The sequence below is a fragment of the Tasmannia lanceolata genome, unplaced genomic scaffold, assembly GCF_043159265.1.
Source record: "Tasmannia lanceolata isolate RefF3 unplaced genomic scaffold, GAP_Taslan_0.1 ptg000003l, whole genome shotgun sequence".
Lineage (NCBI taxonomy): Eukaryota > Viridiplantae > Streptophyta > Magnoliopsida > Canellales > Winteraceae > Tasmannia > Tasmannia lanceolata.
The window spans coordinates 43,883,403-43,891,522 of record NW_027518680.1 but is presented as its reverse complement, the minus strand read 5'-3'; positions in this window follow the sequence as shown (position 1 = coordinate 43,891,522).

Here is an 8,120-nt window from a genome sequence, read left to right as displayed (position 1 = left end):
TATGAGGTGGATATGATTCTTAAGGAGAGTGACCATGTGGCATGACTCAGCCTTCTCTCTTCGAATCTGATTTTTGCCAAATGGTTTTCATCATAAGAGATAAGTGCAATATATTTTCCATGTTTTATTTCAATTATAGTTTGAGTTACAGTACATGGATTTTTGGCTTCGAGTTTCACTATTATGAGGTCGAATAACATGTTTTCGGTTCAAGTAACCTGTTTTGGGTTCAAAAAAACTTATTTTGACTTCGACTTTCTGTTTTTGGGTTCGACTAAGCCATATATCATTTCTTCGTTATTTGTTTATGAGATTTGTAGAAATCTGATCCATCCATTTTATCCAACAATCTTAAGAACCATAATATTTGGGCTTCTTAAGATATGGATTTTTCCAACAGTCGCCACCTAGGTTAGGGATCTAGGACTCATACGTGACACTGTAAACTAGTCTACGATCTCATATGTTCTAGGTCATCACTTGGTTACGAGAATTGAACGTGTGAGGCACCATTCTCACATGGTAAACTGGTCTTCAATCCTAAGAATTCATTCACTTAAACTTTACTAAAAGGCCATTAATTCTTATGTGTGAGAACTACGAGACATGCAACCTAAGATGATCTAATGTAATGTGAGACCTAAGTTATTTGGTGTCATTGTGAAATTTAGGCTCTAAGAATTCTAATGAGGGAACCTAGAGTGTAATTTCTAAATTTAGAACCTAAAGCTTTATTGTCCTAGAATTTAGAATTTTTAAGTTAGGATTTTTAAGTTGAAATTTTCCAATTAAATGTAAGTTCTTAGGTTCTTTAGAATTTTTTTTTTAATTCCTTTGAGTTCCAAATTAAATAAAACAACTAATCATACAAAACTAATCATATGGAGGAATGCAAATAAACATGCAAAGAAACTAAACATTCAAAACATGCAAAGCAAGTTGACTAATCTAGCCATAACTAATCATGCAAAGGAACAAAATAAACACGCAAAGCAAGATAACAATCAACTATGCAATTAGCGCTAGCAAGATAATCATCCATAAAATTCTTCCTTTAATTCTCCACGGGACTGTCGCCCACGCTTCTATTAGCTCTTAGAGTTTTGCTTGGAAACCCAAGAAATACCAAATCTATGAAGTACTTTGCTCCATACATACCTCGACATTTTACAGTGAAGGAAGATATGATCCACAGTTTCTCCTGTTTCAATGCAAAGTGCACAGTGGTCTATGATTCACATTTGACGATGTCGCAGATGATCCACGGTGAGAGTTTTATCTAATATTGCTGTCCAAGAAAAGGCGCCAACTCTAGAAGGAGTTGGAATCCTCCAAACTTTTGCCACTAGCGAGGTTGCAGGATTGGATGCAAGTAGATTGTAGAAGGATTTAACAATGAATAAGCTTGAAGAGCACCGAATCCAAACCCTTTTATCTTCGCTCGATCTTTTTATGTAACATGATGTTAGGTCCTTTAAGAGCCTAGCCACCCTCCCCAGCTCCCGATTGAACAAATTTCTTCTAAAATTTAACCTTAGCCTTATTCCTACCGTATTGTGCTCAAAACAATCCTTTACTAAGACTTCTTTGTTCTACACCACCTCAAATATATCAGAGAATGATTCTTTGCAAGAAATGTTTTCCAAAAAATATTTTTCCTTACAATGTCTCCACTACGAATTCAGTTTTACCCCCACTAAATCCCTTTTCCCCTACTATATAGGTTTTGCCACAACTTTAACTTCCTGCCTACGTCCAATGAAAAAGAGAGAGAAAATCAACCATATCATTTGATTCGTTTAATATTCGATGATATCTCTTGCTGTTAAATGTGTGATATATTGTCGATTCTGGCATATTCTCTCCCTCTCTCTCAGCCACCATTATACATAGAAGATATTACCATGCAGTCTTTTTCTCAATGAACACATACGTCCTTACCTTTCTCAATTCCTAACATTTTTAACATATCAAATTCTCGGCTTCCCCCAAAATTGTCCCATTCCACCTCTTTGTTTCTCTCTCAACAAAATTATTACATCTGTAAAGATCCAAAACCTCAATCTCAGAGGAGGAAGGGATATTGATAATGGGGTTTTGGGTTTCCGCTTTTGAGCTTGTGTTCGAGATTAGTAGAGGATCTATGATTGGGTCTTATTTAATCAGGTTAGATCTCTAGTCAGATTGTTTGTTGATCAGATTTGATCAAAATGTTAACTTTGTATAGGGTAGTTTGATTTATTCTTTTTTTCTCAATTTTTGTGATTTTTTTTCCTTTTGGTATACTTATTTTTGCATTGGGAAGATCCTACTAATATTGTGAAGTTTAATTTTAGTTTTCGAGCCAAATGGACTAGTAGAGATAGTTTATACACTGAGTATGTTATTTTTTATACAAACTTATTTATCTGCAGAAATAAATTAAAGACCTCTTCTTGGGAAAGAGAGAGCCATTTTGGTTGACTCTTTTGAAAAAAAAGGAGAAATCATTGGAAAAGATTTCTCTTTCCTTTGGATTTGAGTGGTTTTTTTTTTGAAAGAAACGTAGACGAATTGCTAAAAAAGGAGAGACATTTTGAATGAAATTGGAGAAAGACATGATTACCTACTGAAAAGGAAAAGAAAATTTTTGAATTTAACTTAAGTAGGTTATTAAAAGAAAAAAAATGAATATTTGTAAGATTTTCTAAATTTTATTTAAAGAAACCTTTTTTAAATTTAAGGTATTTACAAGTATAGCCTTATCAATCTTAATTCGAGACAGGGCATATGAGTTGTTTTCAGAAAATTCAATTAACAAAAACAGTTGCTGTAAATCGAAAACTGAGATGTTTCTTCAACCATGAACTAGCCTGGTGGGCCGACTGGGAACCAAAGGAGTCATTGCTTCGCTAGATTCTAGAAGTTTTTGTTATATTGTATTGTTAATAAAATAATACAATTTGAATACTTATTTTAAATATAATATACACTAACCATGTTTCTTTCCACTGCCATTCATCTTTTTTCCAAGAAAATCTTTCTGAAAATATTTTTCCTTACATAGTCTCAACTACTAATTTAGCTTCACCACTACTAAATCCGTTTTCCGCTACTAAGTCGGTTCTACCACAACTTTAACTTCCCGTCTACGTCAAATGAAAATGAGAAGAAAATCAATCATATGATTTGATTCATTTCATATTCGATGATATCTCTTGACGTTAATTGCGGGATTTATTGCTGATTCTGGCATATCATGTCCCTCCCTATCAGCCGCCATTACACATAGACGATATTACCATGCGTCTTTTTCTCAGTGAGCATATACGTCCTTACCTATTACAATTCCTAACATTTTTATCATATCAAATTCTCATCTTCCCCCAAAATCTTCTCATTCCACTTCTTTGTTTCTCTCTCAACAAAATTATAACATCTCTAAAGATCCAAAACCCAAATCTTAGAAGAGGAAGAGTTATTGGTGATGGCATTTTGGGTTTCGATTTTGAGCTTGTGTTCAAGATTAGTAGAAGATCTATGATTGGGTCTTCTTTAATTGGGTTAGATCTCTGGTCACGTTGTTTGTGGCTCAGATTTGATAGGAAAGTTTACTTTCTATAGGGTAATTTGATTTATTTTTTTTCTCAATTTTTGTTATGTTTTGTTTCCTTTTGGTATACTTAATTTTGCATTGGGAAGATCCAAGTAATGTTATGAAGTTTAATTTTAGTTTTCAAGCCAAATGGACTGGTAAAGATAGTTTATGCATTGAGTAGGTTAAGTTTAATACAAAATTATTAATCCTCGTAAATAAATTAAAGACCTCTTTTTATGGTTTTTTTTTCAGGGCTTGAAGTAGATGATAACAAGATCACTACCGATCCACATGAATTGATTTTAGATGGCGGTTTTGTAATGCTAAAACAAATTTAATTTGGGTCTGCTTTATTTTGGATTGGAAGAAGATGACAATAAGTCTCAGAGAGCCTCAAGTAGGTAAGTTCTAATACATGCGATTTTAGAAATGATCTTGTTAATATGTACATTAGAAGCCCACCATGTATAATCAAGTTCATAAACGCCCTGCTTTTGGGTCCATTACTCTAGTACTATGCTTTCCTCTGGTATGTTATTCGTTTTTCAAAATTGTCCTATATACTTTTGACTCATGGATTGTTGAATGAAAATGTCCTGTCATTGCATTATATGACATGTAAACTTTTGTCGCCCAATTGTTCAACGTTTTGGGTTGCTCCAATCATTTTGCCTCATGTTTCGATTGGATGGGGCCCACCACATTATACCCTATGCATGTCTCAGAATACTAGTATATTTTATCGATTTGGAGATTTTATATGGTGTGTGGTTGTATAGTCTAGTATTTTTCAAAAAGTACTATACAGCCCACTCCATAGGATGATCCAAACTGTTCATTTCTTGGGCCACAATGTAAATAGGTTGTGCCCCTAAAAAATCATTTCCACGGGATGATCTTAACCCTCAGGCCTAGAGGTTTCCATAATGTTTATTCCATATATAGATCGAAAGGTTAGGATCATCCTATGGAAATGATTTTTGGGGAACAACCTATTTACATTGTGGCCCAACAAATGAACGATTTGGATCATCCTATGGAGTGGGTTAAATTTTTTAATTTAGTTTCAGAAGTCGTTACTTAAGATATAGTTGATATAAGGATGCATTTAAAGAAGCTCTTCTCCTTTTCTAATGAGAATATTACAGTCTCCTCAAATACACACGGAAAAGATTATAGGATCATTAATGTAGTACAAAGAAAAGTAGAAGAAAAAATGATTAGTTACAAATGTCACAAAAGTCTTCCTTTTCTATTCTCAACTGCCCACTTATATATTTGTTTTACAATATGAAAGACTTCTAAGAAAAAACTCTAATCACAATTAACTACTAAAACCATTAAGAAACAAAAGTAAAACTTAAGAAATCCTAAAATCTTTGAATTTTAGCGAATGCTAACTAAAGATAAGTATACAAATAAGAAAACAAAATCCTTAAAACAATGTGGTTTCTTAATACTAATCTTTGGTTGGGAATTCGGCACACCACCTTGTAAGTCACAGAAGGATGCACTAGGATCATTGTACCTTAGTATCTCGTATTTATAGTGAGCACTCAACTATTCTTTTTCTTATGTACTCTACCATACTCTCATATGTACTGTCATACACTACCATACTGCTCTTTTATACCCGTATACAGTCCTCTATAATTAGGAGTATACTATAAACTGCTTTTGTCAATTCTAGTGTATACACAACACTATATTTTTTTGTTTACATTGTGTACAGAGCATTATACTAACCATTTTCAGTATATGGACGATCGTGTATTTTCTGTTTCCAATGTGTATCAAGCAATATATCATCTACTTGCACTGTATACACAACATTATATAGTATGACATACACTCACAGTTCCTAATATAATAGTGCATTTTCATATCCTCTTATTTTTTATACCAAGCAATGTATAGAGTGTGCATTTTCATATCTTCTTATTTTTTTTATAGAAAATAAAAAGGGGTTCGTGAGTGCATCCTCCCAAAAGCCATGAGTTGAGTCAGTATATCATTTGCACCATCGATTTGCCATAGTGGGAGTGATATTATCTTAAGGATACTGGGTTTTGACCTATGCCTTAACCAGTAAGTGTTTTTTACTCTTTATTATTTAACATTCAATATTGTTATTTATTAAAGAATTTCAAACGCCCTTGTTTGATGACGCAATATCAACATGAGGTACGCGATTTTTATTTGATTTATTTCAATTCATTCAGGCTTTATATGTTGAGTATTATTTGATTTATTTCAATTCATTCAGGCTTTATATGTTGAGTATTTGAACTTTATTCCAATGGTTACAATAACAATCTTAAGGCAATATCTTTTAATATTGTTGGAATTCTGAACTCTAGAACTAAAAACATATCTTAGTAAAAAAAACGATGTCTCCAGAAACTAAAAGACCTAAACATTTTGAAATAACAGATTTTGGAAGATGGAAATAGAAGATTTGATTCTTCTTAAGCTTTTTAAGCCTAAATTAAAAGCTACTTGATCAAAGCATTATAGAACAAGAGGAAGAACCTGTGAGGACTCATATATCTAAAAAGAGAAAAGACTTTCTCTATAAAGAACATACATTAAGTGCCCACAATAATCAATTAGTTGATGCTCTCTTAATTTATAATAGAGTCAGAAAAAGAGTTATGGGAAACTCTTGAACTTAAATACTAAGTTGAAGCAGTTGAATCACAGACAGAAGCATCTGATTGGAAAATATTTCTGATAACTGATAATGTCTGCATCTAGGCTTGCGTCCGTGATGCTTGTCACAGTCGAAATTAGCCAATTCCATCTAGGCAATGGACCCAAAAGCGAAGGTGGCATCAACATGAGCCACCCCATGCCTTTTCATCCATTTCAGCACTAAAGAAATAACAGATGGTAAATGAAAAATCCATAATAGATCAAGTAAATAAAATTTAGTCGTTAATGTCTGATATAGTAGCTAGGGATGTCGTTTAAATATTAACCAATATAAAAAATTTAGTGTATATGAACTAAAAGCAAGTGTTTGTGTAATAAATCTTGATTAACTGATGGATTTTGTAACGACCCGATTTCCATGACCGGATCGCTACAAATGAACCTGCCAAAATACCCATAGTATTTTCCTTTTTTAACAAACCATCTATGAAACTTAAACAACTGCCATTCTTATTCCATAACTAAAATGTTCCTTACAATAACATCGACATTTCAATAACATGTTCTACTAAATAAAATCCAAACTAGAAATTTCTTAAATAAAACCGAGACGTCGACGAAAGTATCGTCATTTCAATTATTTCTCCCATCGCTCTATGCTCCTAAACGTCCTTGTGCGCAAACGCACCCTCGTGGGCATCCTCTAATCCTGGGGAGAAAACAACGTTAAGCAGAGTGATAGTAACCTGGCAGGTATGATAGTTCAATCTAAACAACAGATCAAGATCCATATTTATTTATCAATTCAAATAAACTGAACAAATACTTTTCCAACATGATAATTTATAGAGATTTTCTAAACCAGAATAAGAGAATTCATTTTAAAGAAATACAACTGCTTGCAAATTTAAATATAAGAAGATCATTTTTAAAGTGAACAACTTACTTGAACGAGAATAATTAACTAACAACCAGAATAATTACAAATCCGTTACGTTCTCATTATAACGATTTAATTTAATTCCCAGGGCACTCCAGCTCCCACTAGCTTGTTGCCCTTGCCAACACGGTCGATTCCGCGGGGACTTATTACGATAGATCATACCGCCTAGGGACTCTTGGTCTCCGTAGGATTCCGACATCAACTTGGAGTTGCACAGTTCTCCCAAGTTGTATACCTTTGTTTACGGGGATAGCTCAATGGCTTCCCATCACCCTTTCCCATTTCTTCTTTGGGTATTTCTTAAGTGTACATACGGCTCCCACGTTATTTCATATGATTAACAAGAAATACAATTTTAAACTGAATATTTTTATCAGAATTTAGAATCCATTTCAACATATAATATAAAAGACATAATTTCATTTATTTATAGAATAACTTAGAATCAATATAAATCAAATACTTCACCATTCTTTGTTGGATAAATTAAAAGCCATACGAGCAAAGTTAGGTATCACCTGCCTTGTAAAGACCTCGGATGTATATATTGGGACGGCCTCTAAGTGAGAGTGTGAGGGGAATCAGCCTGAAGATAAAATCATATCCACGTTCTTTTAAGTCGATGTAAAGAATTGATAAGGGGTTGAAAAGTCTCAACGCACACAAGGGTTTTGAATTGATGAAATAATTTAACTTTGTGTGACGCTCCAAGATAAAACAGCCAAAGTTGGCTCCAGTCCACGTGCACTCGTTGACTGGTCCACCCAGAATCACCGTAGAACTGTGCTCAGATCAGAACGGAGGAAAGGAAGAAGATAAGCAGAAACTTTGATGTTTTCTGTAAAAACTATATCTCCAATGGTGCTGTTCTCTTCTTTTTATAGATGAGAATATGACTGTTGGAGGATAATTAATCACCATTAAAAGAAAAAAAAAACGTTTCTC